Source organism: Salvelinus sp. IW2-2015, linkage group LG20, assembly GCF_002910315.2.
Source record: "Salvelinus sp. IW2-2015 linkage group LG20, ASM291031v2, whole genome shotgun sequence".
NCBI lineage: Eukaryota > Metazoa > Chordata > Actinopteri > Salmoniformes > Salmonidae > Salvelinus > Salvelinus sp. IW2-2015.
Window position 1 is genome coordinate 5,043,942 of NC_036860.1, and position 14,328 is coordinate 5,058,269.

At 40.1% G+C, this 14,328-nt stretch overlaps 1 protein-coding gene, 1 long non-coding RNA gene and 1 pseudogene across 2 annotated transcripts in view; 2 read left to right on the forward strand and 1 right to left on the reverse strand.

The window, feature by feature from the left end:
• The window catches only part of LOC111979923 (non-structural maintenance of chromosomes element 1 homolog), a 51,675-nt gene that overhangs the window by 10,223 nt on the left and 27,124 nt on the right, over positions 1-14,328 (reverse strand). The gene's annotated exons all lie outside the window — the stretch shown is intronic.
• On the forward strand, positions 5-5,380 carry LOC111981312 (uncharacterized; annotated as a pseudogene).
• Positions 9,867-13,595, forward strand: LOC139029380 (uncharacterized). Its single transcript, XR_011481681.1, has 2 exons — positions 9,867-9,915; positions 13,301-13,595. It is a non-coding gene; the product is annotated as an uncharacterized lncRNA (long non-coding RNA).

Sequence of the window (14,328 nt, forward strand, 5' to 3'; positions counted from 1 at the left end):
ATATATGATTGTTTAAGTTTTTCTATTGTCGATGTTAATCTCACCAAGAAGTCATATTTTCATTTCAAAACTGCATTATTATTCAACTTGTTTCCCAGAGGCCAGAATGATTGTACTTTCAAGGAAAAGGAGAGGTCCAATGATGTTTCCAAATGTGGATGCTCTATTGATCCAATGGTCCTTATTATTGGGGAGAGTTTAATGCAACACTTTGGAATTCTGGGAAGCGCCTAAATTCCAAAGTCCTCTGTATCAAATGCAGCAGTGAGTTGCATCTACATATGCAGATTACTATTTGGAAATGAATTACTGTTATAAAGAATATTGCATGAAATTAAACCATTCTTTAATTGATTGATATGTCAAACCATCCCTATCATTGTCCTATACAGTAAAACCCAAAACCCCCACCGTTCAAATGGTGAAACCAACAGAAAATGGGAATTTTCCTGGTCAAATGGAAGACAAACTACCCTGATGATGCACCGTTTTCTAAGGCCTTGATTGCCGAATTGAGCTACAGAAAGAAAGGAGAAACAGATGAGGTAAAGGAGGGTGATATACAGCATTCCCCCGTTTTCTGTCACATCACAAAGACAACATTTCTTCTAGCCCTTTCCTTTCTTCTTACAGGTGTCCAAAAATGACTCAACAACTTCCCATGAATTACTTGGCAGAGACTTGGAGCCAAACACCAATTTATGCTCTGAGGTCAGAACCTATACTGACATGAGTGGCCGTTTCAGTGACTGGAGTGAAGAGTTGGACTTCACCAACCGTAAGTGATTAAATGAGATTTATCATCCATGGGTTTTCAAACTTAATTTCACTTTCACCTTGTAGCTCATTGTATATTCTTCTCTGCTCCACAGCTGCATCATCTCGGAAAGTACTCCAGATTGCATTGCTTTCAGTTCCATTGCTGTTATCATCATTACAAGTGCTTGTTTTTGGTGCAGTGTTAGGTAAGTTGTCCTGACATGTCTGTAGGTGACAGTATGTCTGTTTCCACACACATTTGTTATCATACAGCTTCATATTGGCCCTATAGGCTTTCAAATCCTCCTATTTCCCCCTCTGCAGACTCAAAACCAAGTTGTGGGATAATATTCCTAAATGTTCAAACCCAGACCTTTTGTATATGGTTCCAGGAGTACCTAAGGTGGGCTCTATCTCCAATTATAAACTGGTGGTTTGAGCCCTGAATGCTGATTGTCTGAAAGCCGTTGTATATCAGAATGTAACCATGGGTATGACAAAAAAATTTTAAACTATTTTAGAATAGTTACATTCGTAACTAGTTTAGAATAGCAATAAGCACCTCAGTGGTTTGTGCTATATGGCCAATATACCACAGCTAAGGGTTTTGTCCAGGCACTCTGCGTTGCGTTGTGCAGAAGAACAGCCCTTAGCCGTGGTATATTGGCCATTTACCAAACCTCCTCATGCATTATTGCTTAAATATTCTATGTTTAAATAAACTGTAAACCTTCATTACTTTCATACTGTAATTCCTTCCATTTGTGTATTTGCATTTAGTGATGTTTGTTCTCCACCACAGGTATTGTCTCCTCCCAAAATACCTTTATCCTCCATCTGTGTTGATTCTTCAAAAATGGACACTGAAGGAAAAACATGGTGAGCGTATAGATGCACTATAAACATAGCAAAATGAAAAGGTGTCTTCGGGTTCAGTCCTATTCGCATGGGCAGTCAAGTCCTTGCAATGAAAATAAGCTTTAATTCACTGTAAGTTGCCCGCTTGTCTTTTCTCTTCAGGACAAACCCCTCGATAGTAGATGGGAGCAGTGGAAGAGGTAGTGACTCAGAGCTTGACTCATCATCTTCCCTGAGTTATGCCCACACATGTTCCATGAGCCCGGAGCCTAGTAATGTGCAGATCATTAGCCATCTTCAAGAGGCCCTGAGCAAAGTCTTTCCCAGCCTTGTTCCTTTGGACGGGAATCCTCAGTCATTGCTTTTAGTCCCTCCTATGACAGATGATGGTACACAAATGAACTGCCCTGAGTCAAATAGAGACATTGGTGTGTGTTCATCTGACTACAATCCTCTTCATTTCATGAGTGAGTCTGGAGGCTCTTGTGGGTCATCTTGTTTCAACAATATTACCTACTCCCCCTCAGTGCCCCTCAACTCCATTCAAGAGTTAACAACAAGCAAGACATCCTCATTTCCTACGCAGCCTCTGCTCTTTTGTAACTCCTCCTACCATTCTGGTGAGGCTGAAGTGTTGAAAAATGSCCATCCACAGCTGTTTCTTGGTACTGGTCAACAAGATCTTAACTTGTCCACTAACTGTGCACCCCTCTTGCAAACCGACTTTTCATATCACCCGTGTGATGGCGCCCGTGATGATTCAGAGACAACCACATCAGCAGAGGACACAAGTCTGATCTACGGCTCTAATGACAGCAATGTGTCCGAACCTCACAATGTTATCAGTGTCGTTCCTGGATATCAGAGCTTCAGTGAGGCGGTCGGTAAGGACAATGAGAGAGGAACTGATGCCTTCATGGATGTGCCACTGCCACTTAAGGGTTTCCAGGATGTAGACAGAGAGCCACTGATTTACGATGTGAATCCATGTTACCACAGCCTGCCTGACCCTGGATGCTGCCTCCCCCCGAGTGATGTCGATTATCAGACTTTACAGAGCCTGGGACAAAATAGCCCACATCAGTGGGTTTCAGACAAACTGCTGAACAAGTGTTTGGAGACTGAGATCCCTCAAAGCTCCATGGGGAACATGCCTCTAAATGTCATACCCAACTCACAGGGAGGACAATGTCCGATACCTGGAAGTCCCTTTCTTACTGCTTTCTGTTCAGACCAAGCCATGCAAATAGACAATGACAGCTCTTATCATTGTGTGTGATTATATGGTAGACACTTTTGCACTTCACTTTACAATTTCTTTTATTTTGGGGACTTGAGCTCATATATATATATTTTTCTATATTATACAAACAGTTTGAATACCATTCTGCCATGAAAATGCTGTAGCTTCAAGTCCAGAAATGTTCCACATTTTGGATGTACAGCTTCTGTAAATAAACATTTGTGTGTGGGAAACTGCAACAGTTAATTGTTGAAGAGATATAACATGTCTTTGCCTTTGCCTCATCTTTCTGAAACATGTTGTTCATCATCTGGGATGTACTTCAGTTGAAATACTGAGCAATAACATCTAGATTACACATCAAGGTCGTCAAACTAGTCTCCAGCCTCTAAAAGTGACTTCTCTTCTAATGGCTTCCCAAAATAGTCAGACAGTTTCATTGCATCTGATGTTTGATAGGCTAAATAGTGTTAATAGTACAAGCCTCATGCAAACATTGAGGTTGAATATCTGATGAAAAAAGTGGTTGGCCTACTTTCTTATTCTGCGCTGTTCCTTGAAACAAGTACATTGCAGCTTCCATGGATATACACGCCCACAAAGTAGAGCCAGCCTCTGATGTCATAGATGTGTTGCGAATCAGGTTAATCAACAAAAAAATCTTTGTTTAGGGTTATTTTCTGAGGATGAAGTTCAAGTTTGTAGTGTTTCTTGTAGAAAACATAAACACATTTTTCCCTTCAAAGCTCTTTCGCTTAACTGGTGAAGCTTGAATAAAGATTACCTGACTAGTGACACACATAGCGATGGTTTATCATGCAGACAATTGTGAGGCGTTTGCCACAGTTTAACCATCAATAATAGTATACGATTGGAATGACTGAGGCATTCAGCATGATTTCTTTCATGGTATTGTGGCGATTTTGTGACAGGCTGTTTTTGAACAAAGGCCAAGATAGAAGTGTGGAGACACCGGAGGGGATGGTGAAATGCCATTTTCACAGAGCCACAGGTCTGCTATGCCAACTTGTCATGCTTATATTGAGCAAGCATGCAGGAATGCATGGTGGCATTCACAGCTATGTCATACTTCGAATGCTTTGGACTGGCAATGCAAGTGATGGAAATGACTTTTCACGGACTTCATTGCGAAATTGAATTTTGTTGAGGATTAAAAGGCAGCTCAAAGGTTGTCTTGAAAATGTGAATTCATTGAGTTATTCTGTCATCGGCACCACTTTCTGTCATTGCGATTTAATAGCTCAAATACCTATGTACTTCTCTGTGTTGCAGGCACTTTAAGCTTTGGTCCAGTTAGTGTTAGAAATACCAGGTGAGCGCTTGTAGATTCCAATAAGTAATGTACATTTCAGGACGTATACCACACATTCTTCTTTATGTTTGTATGCAAAGGATCAAGTTGCACAATTGACTAGAAAATAGCACAAAGGAAGATCACTTTAGGATTCTGATTATAATGCAATCAATACTCAATTACCTGTGAAGTACTGTGGGACCTCTGGTGCCCTCACTGGTCCAGTGCTTCTCTAAGGTCGTCATCCACCCATGATTTATGGGCCCTGCTCTTGAACCTTGCTTGGAGAACAAATGAACTGCAGTGATGTCACATCTTCCTGCCAGTGATCAACATTAAAATGTCCTTTAAAGAGGGAGAAAATATACATCACTTTTATGGAGTACTAACAATGAAATCACTTTTATCCGGTTCTTTTTAGCTTTCTATCTAAATTGTTGCAAGTGTAATAAAATGTTGGACATAGATGCATTTTAAGGGGAGCATTTGTAATGGAAAATATTTTAGGCTGAAAGTCTGCATCACCTTTAATATGTACCCAGTGGTGTAAAGTACTTAAGTAAAAATACTTTAAAGTACTACTTAAGTAGTTTTTTGAGGTATCTGTAGTTTACTATTTATATTTTTGTCAACTTTTACTCCACTACATTCCTAAAGAAAATTATGTATTTTCTACTCCATACATTTTCCCTGACACCCAAAAGTACTCATTACATTTTGAATGCTGAGCAGGACAGGAAATTTGTCTAATTCACGCGCTTAAAAAGAAAATCCCTGGTCATCCCTACTGCATCTGATCTGGCGGACTCACTAAACACAAATGCTTTGTTTGTAAATTATGTCTGAGTGTTGGAGTGTGCCCCTGGCTAACCGTACATTTAAAAAGCAAGAAAATCTTTCTTAATACAGGAATTTGAAATGGTTATACTTTTATTTTGATAGCTAAATATATTTTAGAAATTACATTTAATTTTGATACTTAAGTATATTTAAAACCAAAATACTTTTCTACTTTTACTCAAGTAGGATTATACTGGGTGACTTTCACTTGAGTCATTTTATATTAAGGAATCTTTACTTTTACTTAAGTATGACAATTTGGTACTTTTTCCACCAATATATGTATCACACATTGCATACTAAGTGCCTGTTAATGTTTTGGTTGCTTGTATCTGTTTATAAATAAAACAAATGTCTACTGTAAACTTTTTTTTAAAATTGGTTAAAGTAACCTACTTTATGAGTCCTCTGTGGCAACGAGAACGTACAAACACAATCAGATTTTTTTTTAATTAAACCAACAGGTGCGCTTACTTGTGCTTCTTCGGTTTGTGTCTCCCAAAGTGTTGGTAAACGTCACTGGGCAAGTGCAACACTTTCATTTTTACTGGGAATTGAAGTTCTAGATTGCACATTCAATAAATATCAGAGGTTATTGTGTGGGACAACAACGTGCAATACACATTATGCTCAGGAGATGGTGCTAAAWTACAACTGTAGGCATCAATTTAGATCAGAATGAAGGTAACAGTAACGTTGATCATACAATATAAAGCACTCTAATTAAACTCCTATTTCAACTATTCCTTTCTAAAGACTGTCAGGTAGCACCTATACTGTTGCGATTCTCCTTTTCTAATATGCAGGAAACGGATATGTTATCTCAGTCCAAGCAGAGACATTTGCATCCTCATGATAATGCACCTCTCTTTTTTTCCCACCATGGCAATAGATTGCGTGTGCTGTTTTCTATTGCAAGTTCTTTCTGGTACTGTACGTCATATAAAGCGATTGAGTCAATCATAATGATAAACATGTTAACAATATTGAAAGGACAAGATACTCCATCAAGGATTTTGGACACACTGACAAACAAAACATACAGCTCTATCCTGGCAACTCTATGGGGCCTGTAGCTGTAGGCTCTATCCTGGCAACTGTATGGGGCCTGTAGCTGTTAGCTCTATCCGGGCAACTCTATGGGGCCTGTAGCTGTAGGCTCTATCCTGGAAACTCTATGGGGCCTGTAGCTGTAAGCTCTATCCTGGTAATTCTATGGGACCTGTAACTGTAGGCAGAATCCTTGTGGAGATACAGAACACTTTCAACCTGTGTGTTAAAAGTCCTTCTCCATGGCGCTGTGTGTCTTTGAAAGAGAAAGCTTGTGCTTCAGGGTGTGTGTTGCACAGCGTGATTTCATCCACAGAATTATCTCGTTGGTTTGACATGCTGGATGAAAGTCTCACACATGGGAATTGATGGTGAAGTCATTAGTACGTGAAATGCTGAACAATTTGTTTTCGCTTCCCTCTATCACTCTTTCATCACAATTGCTTGCTAAACATGGGCTGAAGATAAACACAACGATACCTATTTGGATGCAATAGCAATGCATATTTTTGCATAAATTTTCTTCAGACATGATTCTTTCATGCTCTGATTATTATAATATGTATAAAATAATTCATAGTAGAGAACAACACAAGGTATTATACCAAATGGGGGATCATCCCAGCATGTGATCCAACATTAAATTTACACTATACATACAAAGTAAGTGGACACCCCTTCAAATTAGTAAATTTGGCTAGTTCAGCCACACCCGTTGCTGACAGGTGTATAAAGTTGAGCACACAGCCATGCAATCTCCATAGCGAAACATTGGCAGTAGAATGGTCTTATTGAAGAGCTCACTGACTTTCAATGTGGCACTGTCATAGGATGCCACCTTTCCAACAAGTTAGTTCGTCAAATTTCTGCCCTGCTAGAGCTGCCCCGGTCAACTGTAAGTGCTGTTATTGTGAAGTGGAAATGTCTAGGAGAAACAACTGCTAAGCCGTGAAGTGGTAGGACACACAAGCTCACAGAACGTGACCGCCGAGTGCTGAAGCACGTAGTCATTAAAAATCATCTGTCCTTGCTTGCAACACTCACTACCGAGTTCCAAACTCTGGTAGCAACATCAGCACAAGAACTGAGATTCGGGAGCTCTATGAAATGGTTTCCATGGCCGAGCACTGCACACAAGCCTAAGATCACCATATGCAATGCCAAGTGTCCGGAGGTGGTGTAAAGCTCGCTTCCATTGGACTCTGGAGCAGTGGAAATAATTCTCTGGATGATTAATCACGCGTCACCATATGACAGTTCTATGGACGAATCTGGGTTTGGCGGATGCCGGGAGACACTACCTGCCGAATGCATAGTGTAAGATTGGTGGAGGAGGAATAATGGTCTGGGCTGTTTTCATGTTTCTGGCTAGACCCTTTACTTGAAGAAGAATCTTAACGCTACATCATACAATGACATTCTAGACAATTATGTCTTCCAATTTGTTGGCAGCAGTTTGGGGAAGGCACTTTCCCATTTCAGGATACAATGCCCCGGTGCACAACGAGGTCCATACAGAAAATGGTTTTTGAGATCGGTGGAAGAACTTGACTGCCCTGCACAGCCCTGACCTCAACCGCAATGAACACCTTTGGATGAATTGGAATGCTGACTGTGAGCCAGGCCTAACTGCTCCCAAACTCACTCTTTGTGCTGAATGGAAGAACATCCCGACATCTTTACCAACATCTAGTGGAAAGCCTTCCCAGAAGAGTGGAGGCTGTATAGCAGCAAAGGAAGGATCAACTCCATATTAATGCCCATGATTTTAGAATGAATGTTCGACGATAGTGGTCCACATACTTTTGGTCACGTAGTGTAATTTCACCTCTTTGTGGATATGCCTAATCCAATCCATAATTCTCCACATGCCTCTGGAGTCTGCTATTCTCTTATACATGCCATTATTCCTAACACATTTGTAAATTGAGATGTAACCATATTTTTTGTTTTCGGAATAATGATTTGTTAAATTGTAAGTAGATCAAATGCCATAGTAATTACACAGTATTATAAAACGTCAATAGGGTATGGCAGATCAAATCAAGAAGAGCACATGACCTGGATGCATGTTAAAGAGTATTGGTCTGTCTTGTCAGTTGCTGAGCTTTGGACAAAGTTACCATGGTTATGATGTCTGAAGATGTACTGTTAATGATTTACATAAAAGGGAAATGCCGGTATGTTCATTATCTCTGATCGCAAGCAAAGCAAGCATTTTACAAATGGGAGAGCTAAATGAAAATCTTAGGGCAGATGAAGCCAATTGTTTGATAATGTTAGTTTGTGCCAAATAAAATAGACACATTTCCCTGAATAGTTCCCGATAATGCATTTTGATCAATTCAAATGTCATCAAATAGCAACCATCTCTATTCAGTAATCTCGCACTTCCTAATCAGCCTCTCTCACTTACTTTGTATCCCTTTCATCAGCTGTTGGACAGCAAGGACACTTCCTTGTGGAGAACTCCGATGCTTCCACCATCAATAGAACACAGAGATTTTGGGCCCTTTTACGTGCAGGTATATTATATATATATTAATGTTAGGCTTACATAATATGGCAGTCATTTCCATTATTTGGTGACCTAGAGCAGAAGGTGTAATTGTAACACATTGTTCTTTTTCAGCATGTATTTGGCAATCTTACATTGATTTTGATTGGAATGAAGGATGAAATATCAGGGATGTGCATGTGAAGATCATCCAATGGGAAAAATGGCACTGTGTGTGTGCTCTGTTTTAAATGGTGGTTATTCATTCTGCTATGAATTTAATATCACAGTATTGAAAATAAATATTGTTTGTCTATCTAATTTGATCATTCCATCTTAATGTTGGCAGGTATAAGCAAAAAGAGCCAACTCTGCAGTACAAGATGCAAAGTCAGAATTCAGTAAGTTAATGTAGCTTCACAGGCACATTTGTATTATACAATCAATCATTGATCTATTCCTGTGGTTAAAGGACACCTCCGTTACCTTGTCTATGTTGTTTCACTGTTTTACTATCATGTTAATCATCCAAAGCAATTCCTGTGTGTTTCCTTCTCTTCAGAGACAATCCTGCAACTGTCTCAAACCAAAACCATATTGCTCCTGAGCTGTTGCATGGCATACAGTGGTAAGTAGATTGTACTGCACAACCAAAAGTCCAGACATTCCCTCGAAAATAGTGTTTTTTAGCAGTGTTGTCATCTATGTCTGGAGCTTCTTCTACAGTGGTGTGGAATGGACATGTATCGTGGGCAACAACAGAGTTTGGAGCGCAGCTAAAGGCTTGATTGGATCTCTGGAATCTGATGGGATTGGAAGATAGTTGGTAGGTTTGTGTTCCAGTGTAACTTTACCCATCACTCTTATGTTGGTGTTACAATCTAACAATAAGTTTGAACAGTAATCTGATGTATGTCAGGTGGAGGCGTCTTTGGACTAGTATGTAAGAACACACCGCCTTCAGACGGACATCTGTGGTCTTCCTGGGGATGGTCGTCCATTTTGTTGCCTTTTACTCTGATCTACCTCAACATCTCCCAGATGATGCCCCTGTGGTTTTAAAAACTAGCACACTGACAAGCCATACTGACCCAATATGTTTTTTAATATAAACAAAACAATTAAAGCAGGCTTGTATAGTATTTTATATTAATCAGAAATCATGTCAGTTGAAAACACCGTTGTAACCCCTCACAGTTGAGCTCTGCCTATCTGTTTCCTAGTATCTCCTCGCATTGCTGTGTAGTTTCCTCTTGACTCGTGACAGCTGTTTTCAACACTCAACTGTACAGCATCTTGGCGTGTTATGCTGAGCAAAGCGCGCCTGCTTTTGCCATCTTCAAATTCATCCAGGTAACCCCTGAGAGAGCTGATACAGCTGATCGTTTACTAAAACATATGTACCAGCAATTGATACTGTGGTGCGCTGGGTGTAGTTCATTGCAGTATGTTGATTAATAACTCTATGGCTGTTTAGGTATGCGTAGGCCGATGTACACTACGGTCAAAAGTTTTAACACCCTACTCATTCAGGGTTTTTAATTTTTTTAAACTATTTTCTACATTGTAGAATAATAGAGAAGCATCTCAACTATGAAATAATACATATGGAATCATGTAACTCAGCAAAAAAGAAACATCCCTTTTTCAGGACCCTATCTTTCAAAGAATAATTTGTAAAACGCAAATAACTTCACAGATCTTCATTGTAAAGTGTTTTAAACACTGTTTCCCTGCTTGTTCAATGAACTATAGACAATTAATGAACATGCACCTGTGAGTTTTTATAACACTTAACAGCTCTCCGTAGCTATAGGTCACATTATGAAAACTTAGGACACTAAGAGGCCTTTCTACAGACTCTGAAAAACACCAAAAAAGATGCCCATGGTCCTGCTCATTTGCTGAACGTGCTTTAGGATGCTGCAAGGAGGCATGAGGACTGCAGATGTGGCCAGGGAAATCATTGCATAACATAGTAGTGTAGATGCCTAAGACAACGCTACCGGAGAACAGAGGAAGCTGATCATCTCGCAGTGCAGGCACGTGTAACAACACCTGCAAGGATCCGTACATCCGACATCACACCTGCGGGACAGGCACAGGATACAACAACAAACTGCCCGAGTTACACCAGAACGCATAATCCCTCCATCAAGCTCAGACTGTCCGCAATAAGCCGAGAAGGCCGGCTGAGGGCTTGTAGGCCTGTTGTAAGGCAGGTCCTCCCAGACATCACGGCACAACGTCGCCTATGGGCACAACCCACCATTGCTGGACCAGACAAGACTGACAAAAAGTGCTCCTTCACTAGACGAGTCCGCGGTTTGTCTCACCAGGTATGGTTGATTCCGCTTTATCGTCGAAGGAATGAGCGTTAACGAAGTGTACTCTGGAGCGAATTCGAATTGTATATTCATCGACTGAGCTTTGTTCATTGCAGGCAATCTCAACGCTGTGCTTACAGGAAGACATCCTCCTCCCTCATGTGTACCCTTCCTGCAGCCATCTTGACATGACCACCAGCATGACAATCGACCAGCCATACTGCTCGTTCTGTGCGTGATTTCCGCAAAGACAGGAATGTCAGTTTCTGCCATGGCCAGTGAAGAGCCCGGATCTCAATCCCATTGAGCACGTCTGGGACCTGTTGGATCGAAGGTTGAGGGCTAGGGCCATTCCCCCCAGAAATGTCCGGGAACTTGCAGGTGCCTTGGTGGAAGAGTGGGGTAACATCTCACAGCAAGAACTGGCAAATCTGGTGCAGTCCATGAGGAGGAGATGCACTGCAGTACTTAATGCAGCTGGTGGCCACACCATATACTGACTGTTACTTTTGATTTTGACCCCACCTTTGTTCAGGGACACATGATTCCATTTCTGTTAGTCACATGTCTGTGGAACTTGTTCAGTTTATGTCTCAGTTGTTGAATTTTGTTATGTTCATACACATGTTTACACATGTTAAGTTTGCTGAAAATTAACACAGTTGACAGTGAGAGGACGTTTCTTTTTTGCTGAGTTTAGTAACCAAAAAAGTGTTAAACAAATCAACATAAATATTTTATATTTGAGATTCTTCAAATAGCCATTCTTTGCATTGATGACAGCTTTGCACACACTTGGCATTCTCTTAACTAGCTTCATGAGGTAGTCACCTGGAATGCATTTCAATTAACAGATTTGCCTTGTTAAAAGTTAATTCGTGGAATTTCTTTCCTTCTTAATGTGTTTGAGCCAATCAGTTGTGTTGTGACAAGGTAAGGGGGGTATACAGAAGATAGCCCTATTTGGTAAAAGACCAAGTCCATATTATGGCAAGAACAGCTCAAAAGAGAAGCTACTGTCCATCATTACTTTAAGACATGAAGGTCATTCAATACGGAACATTTCAAGAACTTTGAAAGTTGCTTCAACTGCAGTCGCAAAAACCATCAAGCGCTATGATGAAACTGGCTCTCATGAGGACCGCCACAGGAACTTAAGATCCAGAGTTACCTCTGCTGCAGAGGATAAGTTCATTAGAGTTACCAGCCTCAGAAATTGCAGCCCAAATAAATGCTTCAGAGTTCAAGTAACAGACACCTCAACATCAACAGTTCGGGAGGAGACTGTGAATCAGGTCTTCATGGTCGAATTGCTGCGAAGAAAGYACACTAAAGGACACCAATAATAAGAAGAGACTTGCTTGGGCCAAGAAACATGAACAATGGACATTAGACCAGGGAGAATTTGTCCTTTGGTCTGGTCCAAATTGGAGATTTTTGGTTCCAACAGCCGTGTCTTTGTGAGACGCGGTGTGGGTGAATGGATGATCGCCGCGTGTGTATTTCCCATCGTAAAGCATGGAGGTGGAGGTGTTATGGTGTGGGGGTGCTTTGCTGGTTACACTGTCTGTGATTTATTTAGAATTCAAGGCACACTTAACCATCATGGCTACCACAGCATTCTGCAGCGGTACACCATCCCATCTGGTTTGCGCTTAGTCCAACTATCATTGGTTTTTCAACAGGACAATGACCCAACACCCCTCCAGGCTGTGTAAGTGCTATTCTACCAAGAAGGAGAGTGATAAAGTGCTACATCAGATGACCTGGCCTGCACAATCCCCCGACCTCAACCCAATTGAGATGGTTTGGGATGAGTCAACCCGCAGAGTGAAGGAAAAGCAGCCAACAAGTGCTCAGCATATGTGAGAACTCCTTCAAGACTGTTGAAAAGCATTCTAGGTGAGCTGGTTGAGAGAATGCCAAGAGTGTGCCAAGCTGTCACCAGGGAAAAGGGTGGCTATTTGAAGAATCTCAAATATAAAATATATTTTGATTTGTTTAACACTTTTTTGGTTACTACAAGATTCCATATGTGTTATTTCATAGTTTTGATGTCTTCACTTTATTCTACAATGTAGAAAATAGTTTAAAAAATGAAGAAAAACCCTTGAATGAGTAGGTGTTCTAAAACTTTTGACTGGTAGTATATCCCTTGTGTGGTTATACTGTAAGAATAACTAGAGTGAAGGACGATTGAAGGCCTTCTTGTGGCGGTCTATTTAGCCACACAAACATGCATTATTGTTATTTTATAGCTGTATGTACCAATTCTTTTATTACATTAGTATTCTGTAAGAACTCACAATCTTGAAGACACAATTCATACATTACTGTGACAGAGTAGTAACACAAAGTCAACTCTTTGTATTACTTTCAACAAGTTATTGTTTTCTTCTTTCCTTTGCCAGTCCATTTTTGCAGCAGTTGCCTTCTTCTACAGTGGCTACTTGCTGTTGACATGGCAACTGCTCGTTATGGTCATCCTGGGTTTCACTGGAACACTCTGCTTCTTCATGGTGGAAAGAATACAGAACTTCTCTGTAGACCTACAACAAGAGTATTAGGACCTGTCATTTCAACACTGGCACAGTCATGTATGTCAGACTTACATTTCTAGGTTTTTTAACAGGAAAGATACTTTGCACCTTCAATGTCTTAGCTTTAACTTATCTTGCACAACACACTAATTATATCATGAGTAAATGTCATTTTTAACCTTTTCCAATAGGATTGTGTATGTGTAATATAAGTCGTAACCACTCACCTGATGTATTAGCTGTCTTTATGCATTGCTCTCAGGGTTGTTATTTAAGAGTCTCATTGTTGCAAATTCTGTGGTAGTGTTATAATACATCATACATTTCATAACGTGATGGAATTGTTTTTAGATGTTTGTTAGAATTTAAGATGCATACTAAACAGAAGAAATGTTAATATTGAGGCTTATATAATGATCTTACAGTTTCAGAAAATATGTTATTAGTGACAAAAACACGCTAGCTACAGTATGGGGGAACGATATTGATGTATACCGGCAAATTTAATGCTGGTGTTGAAATGTGTATCGACGACAAAAATGTTCATAATATCTATGACAATTCTCCACATACACCATGCCAAAGTTTACAAGAGCTATCCAGTGATAAAAAAAAACTATATATGTCTTATAATAATCAATTACTGTACACTTAGCTTGTAGCTAAAGTATTAAAAAATACTCTATTCAGATTGTCATTAACACTTTATGGTATCCTTTGTACTCTCAATTTTTTTTTTTATATTTCTAACATTATTACACTTCATATGTTGTCAGTCATGCATTTGAAACGACAGGTTTTGGCACATATCTGTATATAGATCAGTGCGTGTCTCAGAGGTGTGGTTGAAGTTAAAGCTTGAGGATGGGGGAGGGAGTGGGGAAGCTCTCACTGCACAC